This window comes from Furipterus horrens, unplaced genomic scaffold, assembly GCF_987537825.1.
Source record: "Furipterus horrens unplaced genomic scaffold, mFurHor1.1.pri manual_scaffold_2, whole genome shotgun sequence".
NCBI lineage: Eukaryota > Metazoa > Chordata > Mammalia > Chiroptera > Furipteridae > Furipterus > Furipterus horrens.
This window is the reverse complement of record NW_028327172.1, coordinates 81170271-81192020: the sequence shown is the minus strand read 5'-3', so window position 1 is coordinate 81192020 and position 21750 is coordinate 81170271. Positions and strand designations below refer to the sequence as shown.

Below are 21750 nucleotides of genomic sequence, written 5' to 3'. Positions count from 1 at the left end.
GGGGAAAAAACATTGAAGAAATCGGAAGACTGCCTAATTTGATGTTACTTAACCAAGTTAACAAATCATTTCATTTAAAATAATTGAGCTAATAATCATGTGTGTTTATGTTACATTCTTAGTTACAATGATTAACAGCTCTGCTCAGTTTTATCACTTAGAAGTCCTATTTCTGCAAGCTTTCTCTAAGGAGTCAGAGCTTTAAAAGTGTTATGCTATGGTCAGAGACTGAGAAAAGTGGAGCTCGGCCAAGGTGGAGATCACTTGGTCTCAGGAGTCGCATAGCCTCGAACAGGATACCATACACTGTGAATCTCCCACAGGGGTCTGAAGGCTGAGGATTGTCGAAATCCTGTCCTGTTCCCATGGGCTCCTCTTTCAGGGGGAACACACAGTTCCCCCACATCCTTCCCATCTTCACGGTCCTCCTGGTTTCTCTCCTCCCAGATTTGAAGCCTTTTTGTTTTGTTTTGTTTTGTTTTTTGCCCCCATCAGTCTGCCTTAAATCAGCATCCAGATTTCCAGAGCCCCTTCTTCAAAACAGCGGACATCAATAGTACGGTCAAGTACAGGTTACCCAGGGAGGGGGGGCATGTACTTCACTCTGCATTATGTAGGCTCAGCCTAGCCACTGTCAACTGCATCAGCTCAAAGAAGTGATTAACACAGAACACTAGAACAAAAGGAATGCAATTACACGCACACACACAAGACATGTTATTGGGTTTCATCTATCATTATGCCTTTAAAAGATATCATAACCACTTTTTCAAAACTGTTTATGGTGGTGAGCAATGCAGTGTACTGTATCCTGGATAATTTGTGTTTCAGGGGCACCCATTGCAATATTTTCTCATTTTTGTTCTCTTTGGTTGCTGTTGACCACTCTGAAGGAAATGAGCTTCCAACTGTGTTGTGACTTTTTTGTCTTTCTGCCACCACTCCCTCCAAATGGCTAGCCATTACCTCTTTATGAAATAAATACTGCTGCCTTTTATGTCTCCCAAATTCTTTTTTGCCTGGTGAGATTGGAGAAAGCTCATCTCTCCAAGGTACTCTCCAAATTCCTGTGTTGCGGGAAGACTCGGCAAGCCTGGCTCTTTGTGAAGCTAAAGGAAATGAGGTAAGTCTGGACGTCTTTTTTGTCGCAGGACAGTTTCCACAAGGCCCCAGTGTAATGCGCTTCAGTTTGCAGGTTTTCACCAGGTGGGTGAAGCCTTCACTGGGTTTATAATCCTTTCCACCTTTTCCCTGTGAGCTTTCGAGTCACCTCTGTGGGAAGCCATGTCACATGGCGGGTAACCCAGAGTCTATTAGACATGGGTTCAAATTCCAGCTTGGCCACCTACTAGCTGTGTGACCTCATGCAAGTTGTTTTGCCTCTCTGAGCCTCAGTGTCTTGCAAAACACTTTTGTTACTTAATAATAATTTTATTAATGCCACTTCATATTTGAGCAATGGATCCAGAGAAGTTCAGTAGTCTGTTCATCTTCACAGCTGAGGGTAAGTGGCAAGGGCAGGAGTTTAATGCAGTTTTGTCCGATGCCCAAATTTGTGCTCATTTCAGAGGGGTGGTCAGCACCAGGAGGGCCAGGCCTTTGTCTGTCTGTCTCTGCTGTGTCCCTGGTAACAGAAGAGAGCCAAGCCCAGAGGAAGTACCCAGGTATAAGTCTTCCTTAGCTTTTACAACATGGCAGGCACTGTTCTAAGCATATGTCCTCATTTAACCTTTAAAAGAAACCACATAAGCTGGGTACTGGTACTATCCTCATTTTAAAGATGAGGAAAAGGATGGATGGATGAATAGATGCACCCCATTATTTCTCCCAGGTTAGCCTGATCATAGCAATCACTTAGGTTCTTATGAAGAATTAGATACACGGACTCCCCACAATTTCCTCTCACCTTGAGGATTCTCTTTCTGTAGGTTTTGGTGGGCTCCAATTGGTAATATGTATGTAATAGAGTCCGCTCATGAGGTGTGATGAGGTTTTTGAGTTAAAGAAGGGTACGGTTCTCCAACAAAAATGTTGGTCCTAGGCTGATAATCATGAACAGCTGCTGAGACCGAATGAAGCCAGGTTTTGTAATTTGACATTGTCCAGGGAAGGAGAGCATATCTTCACGTGCAGCTGACCTAGATATGACTCACTTTCCTAGCTCTTGGATGGGCACTGAGTTACGTAACCCTGCAGGCTGTTAGTTTCCTCAACTGCAAAGCCTGAATAGTCATACCTTCCACGGTAGGTTAAGGTCAAATTAAGCATCATTATTATGATGATGCCTCCATGATGCCTAAAACACGGTAGGTTGTAGGGGACCACTCCTTGTGGTTTCAGGAATTGTAGCGCAAGCCGTGAGTCACGCCCCACCACCTCCCCGGGAAGGACTCCCTGTCTCAACGAAAAACCGAAAGGCTATGTGCCAGACTGGACCGAAGGCCACTCAGAGGGTTCCCATGGCAATTGGGTTTGAAGAATGCATATGATGCTTTAGAGCAGCGGTTCTCAACCTGTGGGTCGTGACCCCTTTGGGGGTCGAATGGCCCTTTCACAGGGGTGGCCCAAGACCATCGGAAAACACACACATAATTACATATTGTTTTTGTGATTAATCACTATGCTTCAATTATGTTCAATTTGTAACAACGAAAAAACATCCTGCATATCAGATATTTACATTATGATTCATAACAGTAGCAAAATTACAGTTGTGAAGTAGCAACAAAAATAATTTTATGGTTGGGGGTCACCACAACATGAGGAACTGTATTAAAGGGCCACAGCATTAGGAAGGTTGAGAACCACTGTTTTAGAGCTTGCCCCGATTTTCTTATTGCTTAGTTAACTATAATCCATCTGTAGCTAAAAATGTATGAAGCCTTGCACCTGATGTCAGCACGGCATCAGGATGTTTAGCAGAACCCTGACACAGCCTGGTCACTGAGTTCTCTGTATTGACATCTGTAATCAGTAACTGTCAGCTGTAACCCAAGCATCTGAAAGCTAAGCGATGATTCATAAGTCTGGACCTTGTATCTCCTGAACCCCCTTCCTCACTAAAAGGCACGGGAGACGGAAGTTCTCTGCTCTTCTCCCCTAAAGAGATTAGCCACCTCCCAACCCTCCAGACAAAATACAGCATCCTGAATAAATGTGTTGTTCTGCCATGGCCATGAAACCTCTGCTGGACAGGGAGTTTCCAACTGAGCTGGGGCGTTGGAGGCAGGACAGCCTCACTAGGCATTCAGCAAGTGATCGCTCTAATTATAAAACACTGAGGACGTGGTACGGTACAAAACAATCTTTTGAGGGAGGTAGAATTCATGCATTTATTCGGCAAATATCTACTGAGCACTTACTATGTGTGAGGCACGGTGTTCAGTCCAGCGAAAACAGCAGTTAACAAAATAAAGTTCCCTGCTCTTGTCTGCTTATAGTCAAGTAAGAGTGAGACAGGCAATAAAATATATGCATAGTAAATAAACAGATTATATAGCAAGAAAGTGAGAGGGAAAGCAAAGAGTGCTTTGGAGAGAAGCACAAAGCAGGGTGCCAGAAAACAGACACGCGGGAAGAAGTTGAACTTTTAAAAGGACAGTCGTGTTACATCTCATTGAGATAGAGGTATCTGAATAAGACTTTAAGGAAGCAGAGGTTTGTGTCTTCCATATCTGCCATTTGAATTTTACCTCTTCTATTTACTTTCTGTGTGATGCTGGGAAAGACATCTTATTTCTGAGTCTCCATCTGATGATCTGTACAATGAGGGTAGTGACAGCTCCTCACAAAGTTGTCCCATTTCATAACAATGTATATTAAGTGTTTTGTGCATAAGATTTTTTTAAAAACCTGTACAAATAATGGATAACATTTATTAGGCAATTTCTCTACCTTCTAGGCCCTCTCCTAGGCATTCCATAGGCAGTATCTCATTTTAATCCTTACCATCGTTCAGTGAGGTAGGTAGCATTCTATTCCAAATTTACAGATGAGGCATTTTAGGCTCAGGGATTTGAAATGATCTGCACAGCATCACTAAAGGAGAGAATGGCCTAGCCAGGACATGAAGCTGGGTCTATTTGACTCCCAAATCTACTAAATCTCTTGCCTCACTTACTAGCTGTGCGACTTTCCACAAATCACCCACTCAGCCTTCATTTCTCACTGTTTAGGAATTTGTCTTCCTATCAGATGCCTTGATGAGTATCTTAACTCAGTCCAGTTTGGCCCATAACCAGGCTGTGCAGTAGGAAAACACAGATGCCTAAACTAAAAAAGGACAAAAAAAGCGGCACCCTCCTACACTCAAAAATTGATTAAATCTCTAATCCAAGTTTGATCAGTTGCAGAGGCTGCCTGGAGCCCTCGACTGGGAAGGATTTTAAGGTCACAACTGCTCTGAGCAGGCCACAGTGCCATGATCTATTAGTAACGTCTGGCATGGATGACAGCAGAGGTCTCTGTGATGCAAAGCTCACTTCGGTTGGTCCCAAATGGAAAATCCAAGTATCCTTGCAAAAGTAACCCGTGCACTCATTTTCTTTTGTTAAGGTAGAGAGCAAGTGAACTTCATTGAAGCCAGTTACCAACGTTGAGAATGAAAACATGAGCTTAGGAGTCATCCTCTCCATTCTCTGGACATTATTGCATTCTCAACCTCTATCCATCAATTAAAACATCTTTGGAAACATGGTAAAGAAACCAAAGATTGTTTTCAACGACTTTTGAATTGAACATAGAGGATAAACCAAAGACGTTTGCTTGGTCAGAAAGGAATCTGGTTGTCTCTTGGATCACCTAATGAACGGCAGCCTACGAAAGGCAAGGAGAGTGTTTTCAAACTGCTGATCGAGGGACCCACGTCCATCTCGACAGGTTCCGAGAACCTCCTGGATGACCTCACAGCACATCGAGGAGACCATAAAACACCATGCCAACCAGAAAATGCATCGAGGAAGCAGACTCCTTCCTTATATAGGAGAAGAGGGATTTATGCAGGAACTTGCTAAGAATAACTCCCAGGTACAACAGGCTGCATTACATCAGTCACCTCTCAATGATCATGAATGGAGGCAGCCTGGGACACTGGTAAAGTGAAGTCAAGGAAAAGCAGCACTCATTCCTATTCAGCATTGGGGTTCAGCGCAAAGGCTTGAGAGCTTCACACAGACCTGGGTCCCAACTAAGTTTGGGCCACATCTTGCTGCATGACCTTGGGCAAGTCATTTCACCTCTCAAAGCCTCAGAGTCCTTACCTAAAAAGTGGAAATACTGACATAGCTTCCCCCCGAGCGTATATTGTGATGATGACATAAAATACAGAACACAGAGCACCCAGCAGAGGGCCTGAAACACGGTAAGCCCTCTCTCAATGTGAGTTTCCTTACTGTTTTTAAGATGACGAGAGCATGTTTATATTTCCTAGTGAGTTTTTATGCAGGTAATTACTAAAGTGAGTCAGAATTCCCATATGAAATTGGAGAGATGTAGTGGGGAAAGCTGCTAGATAAGAAATCTAATGCTGCCTTTGGCAGCACATACACGAAAATTGGAACAATGCAGAGAAGATTAGCATGGCCCCTGCACAAGTCAAGGAACTAGTATGAATGACCCAGGACATGGACAACAGGGTGGGTATTGACTGCGGGGGTTGGATAGGGGGGAGCACGGGGAAAAAAGGGGGACAACTGTGATAGAAAAAAAATTATTATCAAAAAAAGAAAAAAAGAAAGAGAAAGAAAGAAAGAAATGTAGTTCTCAATTTGTACTCACTTGTTATTTGCCTTGGGAATTTCACCCCACTTCTCTGAGACTCGGTGGGCACTGAGTCTAAGACAAGTCCCAGCTTTACCTGTGTGACTCGTCTGGTTTCCTGGTCTGTAAAATGGAGATGATGATAACAACACCAGCTTCCCAGTGAAAATTGACAAAATAAGCTCTCAGAAACGTGAGCAATATTCTTAGCTTTTTAAATAAAAATTTATATAATCACTTTATAGTTTAAATTAAAATTCTGAGTGTATTTAAAATACATATCTCTCAAATTTTACCTTGCTTCTTTGCTTCTTGAAGGGGAGAATGAAACCAAGTTGTGTTGCACAATTTGCCACTGATATGCCACATGTAGGGATGGGAGAACGACTAGACACTGGCCACTGTTAGTCTGGGGGCGAACGAGAGCACAGAGAACACTGATCAAGGCACCAGAGAAAGGAAAGTTTTTTCCAGGGGTAGGGTGGGGGTGGGAAGCAGTGATGGAGCTGACCCAAGTGATCAGGCCAATTATTTCCCTGTGTTATAGGTTCCTTATCTTGCTGATTACCCTTACAATAAATGATGGCTGCTTTTTTTAGGGGGGGGGGTGCGGTGGGTAACGAGGCAGCCTGTGAAAGTTTGAGAATTAGATTCTTGTTAATAATTGGTGAGTATTTAGAAGTGAGATATTTCATTTTTGCCAGATGGGGCTATGGGAATGAATGACGTGATAAGCATTATTTGGAATCTGTGTAGATGTTGACCTCCATTACTTTGGCCCGGACTAGGGCCTGTTGTTAATGCTATTAATTCTGCTTGCTGAGAGGTTGTACCTGGAGGCAGGGGTCCTGACTCAAGGGCAGTCTCAAGCGTGACGGTGGCATATCCTGCTCTTGGGCAGGGATGTTTAAGAGAGCTGCCATCGATGAACCAGTTAGGCACTGGAGGAGACAGGAAAAAACCCTGTGTAATTGGAGAGGATGGAGAAAATGATCTACTACATCCAAGCAGCTGTGCCGAGAGTCAAGTGTTCATAGGCAGCAGGAGAGGAAGGAATGATGTTGGGTTGAGTGAAAGGGGAGACTTGTGAATGGATACTTGAGGGTTTTGTAAAAGGAAGGCATGCAGGAACTGGATGCGTGATGGAGATGAATTACTTACAGCCTGATGACTTCAGAGAGAAGAGACAGAGTGGGAAGAGAAGACCTCAACAGTAGCATAGGGAACAAGTTTTAAGGATTCCTGCACAAGAGTAGCTGCTGCAACGAGAGCTCTTAGGCACGCAGGCCATCCCAGAAAAGGAGAATGTGATGGTTTGGAGAAATAGGCAACTGCCCTGGTCTCAGGTCCATATCCTGTGGTAAGAGACCAAGGGCATAGCCGTCCAGACTGTTGGTTTAGAGAAGGAAAAGATAAGGTTGTTATAGGTAGGGTAATAGCAGGGGCCGGGCCCGGGCCCTCTCCAAAGCGGCTAAGTGGAAGGACAAGGGCCTGCGGTCTGTCCAGCAGCTCGTGAAGATTTGCAGAGGTGGCCCAATAGAGGCTTTTGGCTGTAAGACCTAAATCGGGGCCCACGCTCAGAAATAATTGGCCCAGCCGAGGAAGGAGAGGAGCTCTAGCTTGGACTGGGGGAAGGGGGTGCTCATGATCAGTTCCTCTCGGCGGGCTGAAATGGCTTTGTGTGTGGGGGTGAGGAGTAACCCTAAATAGGTGACCTCGATTTGAGAAAACTGCCCTTTGTCTCTTGAGACTCAGTAGCCCTTGGTGGCAGGAAAATTCAGTAGGGAGACCCTGTGACTTTGAGAGGCTCGAAGGATGGGCTGCAAAGTAGCAGGTCATCTACATATTGTAGGAGGGTGCTAGGGGCTAGCTCTAAATGGGTGAGGTCTGCAGCCAGGGCCTGACCAAAAGAGTGGGGGCTGTCTCGAAATCCCTGGAGAAGGACAGTCCATGTAAGTTGTTGTTCTTCCTGGGTAACTGGATGTGTTCACGTAGAGGTCAAAAGGTTTTGGGAATTGGGAGAGGGGAATAGTGAAAAAAGCATCCCTTCGATCTAGAAGTGGGAAATGAGTTGTTGTTGGCAGGAGTCATGACAGAAGGCTATAAGGATTGGGGACTGTAGGTGTGATGGGGATGGTTGCCTCCACATTTACTACTCAAAGGTCCTGCACCAGCCCATAAGAGCCCTTAGGTTTTTTAACTGCTAAGATGGGGGTGTTGGCAGGGCAGTTAGTGACCCGTAGGAGACCTGCGGCAAATAGCCTGTCTACTACCACTGGTTTCAGACCTAGCAACGCCTGAGGGGTTAGTGGGTATTGTTGTTTGCTAGGATAGTTATTTGGGTGTTTTAAAGAGACTTGCACTGGTGGATGATGTTTTGCTACTGATGGGTGGCCAGTGTCCCAGACTACAGGATTTACTTGTACAAGCTTGGGCAGTGTGGGAGTTATATTAGAGGGTGCAGAGATCCCCAGGGAGAGTCGCAGGACCATAGCCGGTTGCCAAGGCATCTGTGGAGTGAGGATTGCTGGAAGATGTATGATAACATGGAGTTTAGTTAGGATGTCTCTGCCTAGTAGAGGAACCGGGCAGGAGGGGATGACTCAAAAGGGGTGCAGAAAGGATTGTTGGTCTAGCATGCAGGTTAAAGGAGGGGTACTGTTAGGTCGAAGGTGTGTTCCGTCTACTCCTCCAATAGAGATGGAGAAAGGGGACAAAGATCCCAAATATTCTGGTAGTACTGAGTGCATGGCCCCAGTGTCTAGGAGGAATGAGACTGACTTACCTGCTGTTGTGTAGCAAGTGCGAGAACCAAATGGTAGGAGACAACCAAATTAGAAATTAAAGAGCCTTTATTAGCTGGCCAGCGATTGCCCACCCGTCCACAAGCTGGACTTAGGTGGACAGTCCCGACCTTAGGGATTGGGGGGCTTATAAAGCATTTTGGGTACATTCTTGTTCCTACAGGGGCAGGAACTTGGACAGAAATATAGCTTGTACAGACAACAATTTTCCACTATTCCAAGACTGTTTCAGGTGATCCTGCATTTGACCCTGATGCTTTTAAGACAAGCACTTAATATTCTGCATACATTTAGGTAAAGCCAGATTCCATCACTTTAGTCACTTAGTACCACACTGACAAGGAAGCAGTTTCATAGTGCTTACAGGACTGCTCTCTGATGAGTAGAGAAGTGCCATTTCTAAAACAGATGACAACAACTGACCACATCCGAACTTATGACTCTAGTTGCTAAAATCAACTCCCTCATCTTGTCTTCCACTTCCCTGAACTGAAGGCATGAAATCAGACATCTAAAGTGAGAGGTTTGACCCTGGCCAGGTAGCTCATTTGGTTAGAGTGTCACCCCAGTATGCCAAGGTTGCAGGTTCGATCCCCAATCAGGGCATATACAAGAGTCAACCAATGAATTCATAGAAAGGTGAAACAACAAAGCTATGTTTCTCTCTCCCTCTCCTTTCCTCACTCTCTCTGAAATCAAATAATGAAAAAAAATTTTTTTAAATATTAAAAAATAGTGAGAAATTGGCTCTTATCTCTACATCCAGGCAACAGGCAGTTCAAGTTTGAAGGGACAGTCAGGCCTGGGACCCAGAGATAAAATTCAGAGTACTGTCTTTGAAATGTTTTATAGACAACTTGCTAGGATATACATGTGAATAACTTAGGGGTAAAATCTGTCCTCCTCTCTCTTACGGGAGATAGAAATGAGATGATCTGATTGAAATTTTGGGAAGCAGACAAGGAAGTCAAGTTCCTGGGAGAAGCAAATTCTCTGTTGAAAATTTTAAATTCCAAAGCGGTGGTTTCTAAATCCTGGCTACACGACAGAATCCCTTGCAGAGACTTTTAAAGCTGTGGATGTCAGTGTCCAAGGGCCAAGCCGAGACCAAAAGAATCGCTAGGGAAGGGCCTCACATATCACTACTTTCAAAAAAGGTCCTCAGGAAATTCTAACGCACAGCCAGAGCTGAGAACAACTAACTGCCAAGAACTACTGTCAAGACATGTTCTGAAAGGGACAAGACCACCAGTCAGTTCGATGGCTCCAATCCAGAACTCGGGACCCCAGAATCAACAAGAGACTTGAGAACTTAATCCAGTGTCTCAGTTATTCCACATTCCTCTAATTGAAAGGTCTCTACCATATAGCAGTAAGTATATCTCAGTCTCTTCCCTCCATTACCAAATTAAAGGCCATCTATTTTTCTGTAAAATACTTGGGCATCATCAGTATTTCTAGCTCTAGAGCTGACAGGTGGCACAGCCTAAAGGCCAGAAGATCAGCCCAGAAGTTTCTACCGCTGATTCATGCTGTAATCACAAGCAAGTCCCTTGCCCCATCAGACCATGGTTTACATAGCCTCACGACAGAATGAACTGACAACAAATTGAACCCAGCTGAAATTAGTAATTATGAATGAAAGAGAGAGAGAGGTGGTCTCAGGAACGATATATGTGCCAGCAAGTTAGTTACCTGTTTGCTAAGTGAAATTATACCAAGTACATCTATAAAGAGCACCTAGAATGTCTTAAGAATTCACTTGGACAAATCACTCTAACCCCTCTAAGCTTTGGTTTTCTTGCCTGTCAAATAGGGCTAGTCCTCTACCTGTCCTCCTCACAGGGTAGTGACGATTAAGAGAAAACGTGTGTGAAATGCCTACCACAGTGCTTGGCACACAGTTGCCATCATTATCTGAAGTCCTACTATTAATAAATCTACATCATTCCAATCAAGAACATCCACTAGATTCCCAACCAAGGACCCCAGCCAATGGGCCTGGAAAGTCTTATAACTTCTCCGAGTGGTTTTTATTGACAGACTCAAGTCATCTCAATTTTCAAAGCCATCAAAACCTCCAGGCCCAGCCCTGGCTGGGGCAGCTCAGTGCAATGATCAGCCCGCAAACCAGAAGGTGGCCAGTTTGATTCCCAGTCAGGGTTACTGGCCAGGTCCCCAGTGGGGGGCAAGAGGCAAGTAGTCTCTGTTTCTCTCCCTCTCTTTCTCCCTCCCTTCCCCCCTCTCTCTAGAAGTACATAAAATCTTTTTAAAAGAAACTAGCCAATATCCAGAGTTTCCTAAGCCATTTTTCATCTCTTCCTACTCCACCTTTGAATCTGTTCCTAAATGCAAGCAGTGGCTTATGAATGAAGAACTCTGTATTTAGCTACAAATCTTCCTTTTTGCGAAGGGAAAATACATAGTAGTCAGAAGGCAGGCGCTCCTCACGGCAACTTCAGCCAAGCAAGCTTTCTAACGAGCACATTAAACAAATATTAATGATGCCAGAGGGCAGGCACACTTGTGTACTTCATATATCCTAGGAAAAAGTCCTTTACATAAATTTTGATTTTCTTCCTTAGAAGCTCTTAATTAAGAAGGTAAACAAGTATTTTAAGAGTGCGCCATAGTATTTAATTGTTAAAAAAAGAAAAAAAACAGAAAATCAGAAGTCAGTGGGGAGTGATGTGGGAGCGGGCTGGGAGGGCAGGGCAGGGGAGAGCAAGTGGGGGTGGGGGTGGGGGGCGACAACAACAACAAAAAAGAACCAGAAGTCACTTTAGTCAAAACCAACCCAACCATTAGTATTTATTTACTCTATGCATATCTGTTGGAAACGTTAACACTGACAAATATTTGCTTTGGTCACACTACAACAGAGTTCGACATCACCCTGGGAGGTAATCAAAGTTAGTTCCACTAATCAACATATTCCTAGCCAGTTGGGAACAATGAATAAAATGCCTTAAGTAACTTCGTTTTGCTGGGCTATGTTTTTGTTTGTTTGTTTTTGGTTCGTTTGTTTGTTTACAGGGTTTGGGTTGCGTCGGCGCCCTCTGAAGAGGCGGAGGGAGCTGCGGCCGCGGCGGAAGCGGTGGCGGCGGTGGGAGCCGCGTCCGCGGCGGCGGCGCTGCGTTCGGTGCGGGGGCATCCGCGGCAACGTTGACCGTAGGGGCCGTGGTGGGATTGGCAGGTGCGGCGGCCGTCGGAGCGGAGCGGGCGCGGCAGGAACCCCGGCTCGTTGCGTTCGGGCCGGCAGGGGTCGGGACAGCAGCGGTTCACGGCTTTCATGGCCACAGTTTTCCTTGTTTCCTCGCTCTGCTTCTCAAATTGGGAGGAGAAGCGGCGAGCGGGGCGCCCCAGCCAGCTGGTGGCAGTGACCGAGATGGAAGAGGAGGCCGGCGCTGGAGGTGCGGGCGGAGGCTGCGGGGAACAGGGAGGCGCAGACGGTGAGCGAGCCCCTGCCCCCAGCCTGCCGGCTGGACAGACAGGCTCTCCCGCCGCGGGGCAGGGGAGAAGGCTGGCTGCCTCGGTGCTGGGGACCCGTGTTCCGGCTCAGCGACCGACACGCGCTCTGGGCCGAGGCCGAGAGGTTCCTGGACAGCCGACGAGGCGCCAAACAGCCAGGTATGTATTTTTATCATTGGTTTTATTATTGTTCTGGTGTGAAATGAAATGAAAGGCTTATTTTCGATTTTTTTCCAAAAGGTCCTTAATAACGCTTAGACTAGTGTGCCTCAAACTATCTATGGTGAAGGACCAGCTTTATTATTTCCCCAGTACATGATGCACTGAGATGTGGTCCCATGTGCGTGAGTAGTCCCAGCTCGCTTTCACAAGCAGCTCACCACTGACTTTCAACAACAAGTGTATGTTATTTCAGTGTCTGATTGATATAGTCCTGGATTGTTAACAAACAGCTCAGAGCCCACACTTCAAGTAGCACTTAAAGACAGGCAAAGCCCTTACCTGCCATAGCTATAATCCTGGGTAGAGTCCAAAGATGACCTTCAGAAACCTGCGTATCAGCCACATTGTACTTGTTTCTGTTCCCAGATTCCCTAAAGACTAAGTGAGGCAGGAAAAGGCTTGTGATTGTTGGAGATTTAGCATCCACGGTGGAAGCCCACAAGACTGGGAACCACAGTGGATTGCCTATGAAGTTCTGGAGGTATACGTTTCAGAACCCTCATGGAATGCACCTGCTAAATCATTATGTGCTGCCATACCTAAGTTTTATTAATAATGTTTCAAATTTTCTTTAAATTACAGTTGACATATTATACAATTATATTAATTTCAGGTGTACAATAGAGTAATTAGACATTTATATAACTTATGAAGTGACCTCAATGAATCTAGTACCCATCTGACACCATACAGTTATTACAATATTATCGACTACATTCCCTGTGCTGTTTACATCCCTATGGCTATCTTGTAACTACAATTTGTCCTCCTTCATTTCTCCACCTTGCCCACGTATCCTCACAACCCCCCTCCCATCTGATAACCATGAAGATATTCTGTGTGTCTATTAGTCTGTTTCTGTTCTGCTGTTCATTTGTTTTATAGTTTCCACATGTAAGTGAAATCATATGGTATTTTTTTTCTCTGACTTATTTCACTCAGTCCAATACTCTAGGTTCAATCATGTTGTTGCAGATGGTAAGATTTCATATTTTTTAATAGCGGAGACATATTTCATTGTACATATGAACCACCACTTAATCCATATCTTTTTTGAGTATATTTTATTGATTATGTTATTAGAGTAGTTCTAATTTTTCTCCCCTTTGCTCCTCTCTGCCCAGTACCCCCCTTCTCTCCAGCAATCTCACCCCTCTTAGTTCATGTCCATGGATCGTGCATATAATTTTGGCTTCACCCTTTCCTCTATGATTTTTAACTTCCCCCTGTCTATTTTGTACCAACCGATTATGCTTCTTGATCCCTGCACCATATCCCCATTTCTCCCCCTCCCCCCTCACAGCTGATAACCCTCCAAATGATCCCCATACCTATGATTCTGTTGCTATTCTGGTTTGCTTAGTTGGGTTTTGTTCTCAATTTTGATTCAGTTGTTGATAGTTGTGAGTTTGTTGTCATTTTAGTGTTCATAGTTTTGATCTTCTTTTTTTTAAGTAAGTCCCTTTCACATTTTATATAATAATGGTTTGGTGATGATGAGCTCCTTTAGCTTTACCTTGTCTGGGAAGCACTTCATCTGCCCTTCCATTCCAAATGATAGCTTTGCTGGATAGAGTAATCCTGGTTGCAGGTTGCCTTTCATCACATTGAATACTGCTTGCCAGTCCCTTCCTGCCTGCAAAGTGTCCTCTGAGAAATCAGCTGATAGTCCTATAGTCCTATAGTCCTTTTGTTCCAAATCATTGATTTGAAGCCCGGTTTCCTTCCCTTCACCATTGGTTTGGTGTGGATTTTCCTTCGTTTCGCTTAGCATAGCCTTCACTTCTTCTCTTATGCATTTGCCATACTCAAGCATATCTGTCAAACCTGTGAGCATCTTTGTCACCAGTGGTTTGAATTCTGCATCTGTTAGATTGTCTATCTCCTCATCTGTTAGGTTGGCTATCTGCTCATCGCTTAGTTCTCCTACTGGAACCTTGATCTGTTCCCCTTTTTGGGCCATACGTCTCTGTCTCCTCATTTTGACAGGCTCCTGTGTTTGCCTCCACATCCCAGGTAGAGCTGTCGCTCCTGTTACGTTGTAAGGGGCGGAGCCTTAGGGATTCATCAGTACAGGGTGACCTGTTTCACCACGTTGTGGCACTGTATGTGGGGGAGGAGTCTGAGAGGGAACAGTGCCGCCTGCCCAGCACTCGCCCCTTTTCCAGACACCTCTCCCACTTCCGCACCGGACTGGTGCTCCTCCAGTTGCTGCCCTGGCCATTGTTTCCAGAGTGGGTGGGTCTGCAGATGCTCTAGGACCGTGGGGGCCCTTTAAACAAGCAGACTCTGCTGAGAGACCAGCAGTTTCTGCCTCCACCCCAAGCCCCACTGGTCTGCACAGTCAGAAGCAATGAGGCTTGACCTTCCTAGTGCTGGGACCGTGAGCTGCGAGGTCTGGTGAGGAGCTGGGAACACTCCCCAGGTACCTGTCCCAACTTTTTAAAACGTGTAACTGCACTTTCTGCCAGCCTGCCTCTGCTGCCACCACCACACCACGTCCTCTCCGCCCTGGCTCCGCCCCTCCTACCTGTCTCGATGAGTATTTCTTCTTTATATCTTTGTTTGCTGGTCTTCCATGCAATTTGATTTTCTGGAACATCTGGTTGTTTCTGGTTCTGAAGTAGTTGTGGAGGGAGATGCAGCGTGTCTGTCTATGCTTCCATCTTGGCCGGAAGCCTCTCCATAGCTCCTGATGTACACTTAGGTTGCTTTTATATCTTGGTTATTGTAAATAGTGCTGAAACAAATATATGGGGGAATATGTCTTTTCTAATTAATATTTTTGGTTTCTTCAGAGAAATACCCAGAAGTGAAATTGCTGGTTACTTCTTTGTCTCTCATTAAGCCTTTGTTTTAAAGTCTATTTTGTTTGGTATAAGTATTGCTCTCCTAGTTTTTTCTGTTTTCCATTTTCATGAAATATCTTTTTCCATATATTTACTTCCAATCTGTGTGTGTCTTTCAATCTGAAGTGAATCCTTTATAGACAGCACGTGTAGGGGTCCTGTTTAGTCACTTATTCAGTCACTGCATGTCTTCTGATTGCAACATTTAAACCATTAACTATTAAAATAATTGTTAATTGATATGTATTTATTGCCATTTTATTATTTCTATTTTTGGTCTTTTTGTATTCTTCTTCAAGAAGATTCTATTATTTCTTGCCCTACTGGTTTGGTGGCGATGAACTCTTAGCTTCTGCTTATCTTGAAAGCTCTTTATCTGCCCATCGATTCTAACTAATAGCTTTGCTGAGGAGAGTAATCTTCATTGCAGATCCTTTTAATGTCTTTGAATATTTCTTGCCAATCCCTTCTGGCCTGCAAAATTTCTGTTGAGAAATCAGCTGACAGTCTTATGGGAGCTGCCTTGTAGATAAGTAACTGGTTTTCTCTTGCTCCTTTTCGTATTCTCTCTTTGTCTTTAACTTTTGACATTGTAATTATGATGCGTTGTGGTGTAGACCTCTGAGTTGAGGACTCTCTGTACCTTCTGGACTTGTATGTCTATTTCTTTCACCAGATAGGGAAGTTTCCATCATTTTTAAAAATAGGTTTTCAGTTGTTTTGCTCTCTCTCTCGTTCTTCCCCGACCCCCATGATGCGAATGTTGGCGTGCTTGAAGCTGTCTAAGGGGTTCCCCAAACTATTCTCATTGGGGGTGGGCGGGCTTCTTTTGCTATTCTGATTGGGTGTTTTCTGCTTCCTTATCATCCAAATTGTCCATTTCATCCTTTGCTTCATCTGCTCTGTCGATTCCCTATAATGTATCCTTTCTTTTAGTTACCATATTCTTCATTTCTGGCTGGTTCATTCTATGTTTTCTATCTCCATTTTCATGTTTCCTATTTCTTTGTTGTGGTTCTCACTGAGATCATTACATCTTTTCCTAGAGTTTTGTTCTGTGCTTTCATTTGGGATATGCTTCTTTACTCATTTTGGCCCCCTTTACATCTGTGTTTGTTTCTCTGTATCACAAAGAGCTGCTACATCTCCCAGTCTTGGTAGAGTGGCCTTATGTAGTAGGTGATGTTGTAGGGCCTAGTGGCCCAGCCTCCCTGGTCACCCAGGATGGGCACTTGATGTGTGTCCTTTTGCCCCTTGTACATTGTACACGCTGTCCTGTTGTGCACAGGGTCTAAAGGCATCATCAGGGTGGGGCAGACATTGTTAGCCTGGCTGTGGAAGACTCAGATATGATGCCCACCTGCAAGCTCTGGCGGGGAGGGATCGACAGAGGAGAAATGGCCTCTGCCAGAACTTCTGTCTGGGAGGAAGCTTGCCATTCAGCCCTGAACCTGAAGCCAGACAATTCAGTTGCTCCTTGTATGTCCCTGGCACCTTTTGAAGTGCTGCCCCAGCACTGGAGCTCAGAGCCGGTGAATCCATGTAAGTTCATGTGTCAGACCTTTTAGCGAAATGCCTAAGACTGTAGAAATCCTCCACTTGTACAACCATAATCCCCACTGGTTTCTACAGCCAGAAGTTATGGAGACCTTTCCTCCCAGCACTGGAACCCTGAGCTGAGCAGGCTGGTATGGGGCTGGGACACCTTCCTCCTCAGGAGGTACTTCTTTTTTCTTTTTTACATATATTTTATTGATTATATTGTTACAATAGTTCCAATTTTTTCCCCTTTGCTCCCCTCCGCCCAGCACCCCCCCTGCTCAGCAATCCCCCTCTCCAAGTCCATGCCCATGGGTCATACGTACAAGCTCTCTCGCTTCACCCTTTCATATATTCTTCTTCTTTTAATAATTAATTATTTTAACAATAAAAAATAACAATCCCTCCCTCTCAAACTTAAGACCCTTTATAATCTTATAAAGGACAATGGGCGAAGGTCTTGAGCTCCTCTAGCTGCTTCAAGTTTTACATGGCCGTTGTCCTACCTACCATTGGATCCAGAAATCCCAGTTTTTTGATCCACTCATCTACAGATGGGCACTTAGGTTGTTTCCAGCGCTTGACTATTGTAAATAGTGTTGCTATGAACGTAGGGATGCATAGGTTCTTTTGAATTGGTGTTTCAGGATTTTTCGAATATAATCGTAGCAGTGGAATTGGTGGTTCAAAAGGCAGTTCCATTTTTTTTTTGAGGAAATTCCAAACTGTTTTCCATAGTGGCTGCACCAGTCTGCATTCCCACCAGCAATGCACCAGAGTTCCCATTTCTCCGCATCCTCGCCAGCACAAGTTGTTTGTTGATTTGTTGATGATGGCCATTCTGACTGGTGTGAGGTGGTATCTCATTGTGTTTTTTATTTGCATCTCTCTGATGGCTAGTGATGTTGAGCATTCTTTTATATGTCTATGGGCCCTCTGTATGTCCTCTTTGGAGAAATGTTTGTTCAGGTCCTTTGCCCATTATTTAATTGGGTTGTCTGTCTTCTTGGTGTTGAGTCATATGAGTTCTTTATATATTTTGGAGATCAATTCCTTGTCTGAGGTATCATTGGCAAATATATTTTTTCATATGGTTGGTTTCCTTTTCATCTTGCTGATGTTTTCTTTTGCTGAGCAGAAACTCTTTAGTTTGATGTAGTCCCATTTGTTTATTATTTCCCTTATTTCCCTTGCCTTAGGAGATATACCAGTAAAAATGTTGCTACATGGGATATCTGAAATTTTCCTGCCTATGTTTTCCTCTAGGACTTTTGTGGTGCCACGGCTTACATTTAAGTCTTCAATCCATCTTGAGTTTATTGTGGTGTATGGTGTAAGTTGGTCTAGTTTCATTTTTTTGCATGTCCCTGTCCAGTTCTCTCTCCTAACACCATTTGTTGAAGAGGCTCTTTTCACTTCATTTGATGTTCCTTCGCCCTTTGTCAAATATTAGTTGACCATATAGACCTGCGTTTATTTCTGGGCTCTCTATTCTGTTCTATTGATCTATATGTCTGTTCTCATGCCAGTACCAGACTGTTTTGATTACTGTGGCCTTGTAGTATAGTTTGATATCAGGTCTTGTGATTCCTCCGACTGTGTTCTTCTTCCTCAAAATTGCTGTGGCTATTTGGGCTCTTTTTTGGTTCCATATAAATTTTTGAACTGTTTGTTCTAGGTCTGTGAAAAATGTCATTGGCATTTTAATAGGGATTGCATTGAATCTATAAATTGCTTTGGGTAATATGGACATTTTAATGATGTTGATTCTTCCCATCCATGAACATGGTATATGCTTCCATTTATTTGTATCTTTCTTAATTTTTTTCTTCAGCGTTATGTAGTTTTCTGAGTACAGGTCTTTTTCCTCCTTGGTTAAGTTTATTCCTAGGTACTTTATTTTTCTTGTTGCTATGGTAAATGGGATTTTTCTTTGAGTTTCTATCTCTGAGATTTTATTGTTGGTGTACAGAAATGCCTTTGATTTCTGAATATTGACTTTGTACCCTGCTATTTTGCCGCATTCACTTAGGCTGAGTAGTTTTTTTGTGGAGTCTGTAGGGTTTCTATGTACACTATCATGTCATCTGCAAATAATGACAGTTTTCCTTCTCTTTTCCAATTTGGATGCCTTTTATTTCTCTTTCTTGTCTGATTGCTGTGGCTAGAACTTCCAAGACTATGTTGAATAGGAGTGGAGAGAGTGGACATCCTTGTCTTGTTCCTGATCTCAGGGGCAATGCTCTCAGTTTTTGCCCATTGAGTATGATGTTGGCTTCAGGTTTCTCGTATATGGCTTTTATTATGTTGAGGTATGCTCCCTCTATTCCCTTTTTGCTGAGAGTTTTCATCATGAATGGGTGTTGTACTTTATCAAATGCTTTTTCTGCATCTATTGATATGATCATGTGGATTTTGTCTTTCATTTTGTTGATGTGGTGTATTACGTTTATTGATTTGCGAATATTAAACCATCCTTGCATCCCTGCGATGAATCCAAATTGATTGTGGTGTATGATCTTTCTAATGTGTTGCTGGATCCGGTTTGCCAGTATTTTGTTGAGTATTTTAGCATCTATGTTCATCATCGATATTGACCTGTAGTTTCTTTCTTTGTTGTGTCTTGAGCTGGTTTTGGAATGAGGGTAATACTGGCTTCCTAGAATGAGTTTGGAAGTCTTCCCTCTTTTTGGTTTTTTGGAATAGTCTAAGGAGGACAGGAGTTAGTTCTTTCCTAAGTGTTTTGTAGAACTCACCTGTGAAGCCATCTGGTCCCGGGCTTTTGTGTGCCGGGAGTTTTTTGATTACTGCTTCAATTTCACTAGTTGTTATTGGTCTATTCAGGCTTTCTGCTTCTTCTTGATTCAATTTTGGAAGATTATATGTTTCCAGGAATTTGTCCCGTTTCCTCTAGGTGCCAAATTTCTTGCTGTACAGTTGTTCATAATGATTTCTTACAATTCTTTGTATTTTTGTGGTATCGGCTGTGTTTTCTCCTCTTTCGTTTCTGATTTTATTTATTTGGGTCCTCTCTCTTTTTTTCTTGTTGATCCTGGTTAAAGGCTTGTCAATTTTTTTTATCTTTTCAAAGAACCAGCTCCTACTTTTGTTGATCATTTGAATTGTTAGTTTAGTCTCTGAATCATTTAATTCTGCTTTGATCTGGATGATTTCTTTACTTCTACTCACTCTGGGCTTTGCTTGTTGTTCTTCCTCTAGTTCTTGTAGCTGTAGGGTTAAATTTTTCATTAGAGATTCTTCTAGCTTTTTTAGGTAGATCTGTATTGCTATGAACTCTCCTCTCATGACTACTTTCGCTGTGTCCCTTAGGTCTTGGGCTGTTGTTATCATTTGTTTCAGGAACTTTTTTATTTCTTTTTGATGTCTCTGTTAACCTATTCATTATTTAAAAGCATGTTATTCATTCACCATTAGTTTGAATGTCTTAATTTTTTTCCTTGAGGTTTATTTTCAGTTTTAAGCCATTGTGATCTGAGTAGGTGCTTGATATAATATCAGTATTCTTGAATTTGTTGAATGTCCTACCATGTGGTCTATCTTTGAAAATATTCCATGTGCAATTGAAAAGAATGTATATTTTGCTTCTTTGTGGTGAAAAGTTCCATATATATCAACTAAGTCTATTTGATCTAAAGTGTTGTTCAGAGCTTCAATATCCTTGATGTTTCTTTGCTTTGGATATCTGTTCATTGTTGACAATGGGGTGTTAAAGTTCCCTACTATGAGTGCGCTGCTGTCAATATCTTTTCTGTAGTCTTCCAAGATTCTCCTTATATATTTGGGTGCTCTTAGGTTGGGTGCATATATGTTACCAGGGTTATATCTTCTTGATGGACTTTTTCCTTAGGCATTATGAAATGTCTTTCTTTGTCTCTTTTTATGGCCTTTGTTGTGAAATCTGTTTTGTCTGATGTAAGTATTGGTACTCCAACTTTTTTTCACATCCTTTTACTTAAAATACTTTTCTCCATCCCTTCACTTTCCGCCTGGGTAGCCCTTTTGTTTTGAGGTTGGTCTCTTGTAGACAGCATATATCCGGACTATGTTTTCATATCCATTCCACTACCTTATGTCTTTTAATGGGAGTATTTAATCCATTTACTAGTATTATTATTGATAAGTATTTATTCATTGTGACTTCTTCCCTTTGTACCTGTGTTCCTCTCCCTCTCTCTTTTTCTTCTTTTTCTTAAAGTAGGCCCTTTAGCATCTCTTGCAATGCTGTTTTGCTGGAGGTGTATTCTTTTAGTCTTCCTTTGTCTGGGAAGCTCCTTGTTTCACCTTCTATTTTGAAAGAGAGCCTTGCTGGCTAGAGTACTCTTGGCTGTAGGCCCTTGTTTTTCATCGCTTAAAGTAATTTTTTGCTATTCCTTTCTGGTTTGTAGTGTTTCTGTTGAGAAATCAGTTGATAGTCTTATCAGAGCTCCCTTGTATGTTATTTGTTGTTTTCCTCTTGCTGCCTTTGGATTCTCTCTTTGTCTTTGAATGTTGCCATTTTTATTATGATGTGCTTTGGAGTGGGCTTCCTTGGGTTCATCTTCATCGGGACTCTCTGTGCTTCCCGTATTTGTGAGACTTGTTCTCTCCTCATGTTTTGGAAGTGTTCTGTCATTACTTTTTCAATCAGGTTTTCTATCCCTTGTTCCTGTTCTCCTGGTATTCCTATGATACGGATATTATTACAGTTCATGTTGTGCTGCAGCTCTCTTAAACCCTCTTCATTCTTTTTCAGTCTTTTTTTTTTATTTTCTTGCACTGTCTGGGATTTTTTTCTGCATTGTCCTCTAGCTCACTGATCTGATCCTCTGCTTCATTTAGCCTGCTTTTAATTGCTTCTACTGTGTTCTTCAGTTCAGAAATTGTATTCTTCATTTCTTCCTGGATCTTACTGATATTTCTATGTCCTTTTTCATGCTGGTGTAGTTCTCAGTAAGTTCCTTGTAGCTTCCCTGGAGTTCTTTATAGTTCCCCTGGAGTTCATTATAGTTTTCTCTGAGTTTGTTGAGTTCATTGAGCTTCCTCATTATAATTGCTTTGAATTCCATGTCTGATAGTTGCTTACCTCTATTTCATCTATACCTCCTTCT

At 43.1% G+C, this 21750-nt stretch overlaps 1 long non-coding RNA gene and 2 pseudogenes across 1 annotated transcript in view; 2 read left to right on the top strand and 1 right to left on the bottom strand.

Annotated features, from left to right (window-relative positions):
• LOC150018901 (U3 small nucleolar RNA-associated protein 4 homolog pseudogene) overlaps nucleotides 1-8249 on the bottom strand; it is a 28065-nt pseudogene extending 19816 nt beyond the window's left edge.
• Nucleotides 5522-5592, top strand: LOC150018902 (U6 spliceosomal RNA; annotated as a pseudogene).
• A 3619-nt stretch (nucleotides 8250-11868) lies between the features above and the next one.
• The window catches only part of LOC150018900 (uncharacterized), a 49678-nt gene continuing 39796 nt past the window's right edge, over nucleotides 11869-21750 (top strand). The window contains exon 1 of the long non-coding RNA XR_016509232.1: nucleotides 11869-12191. This is a non-coding gene — a long non-coding RNA (uncharacterized LOC150018900). The remainder of the gene's footprint in view (nucleotides 12192-21750) is intronic.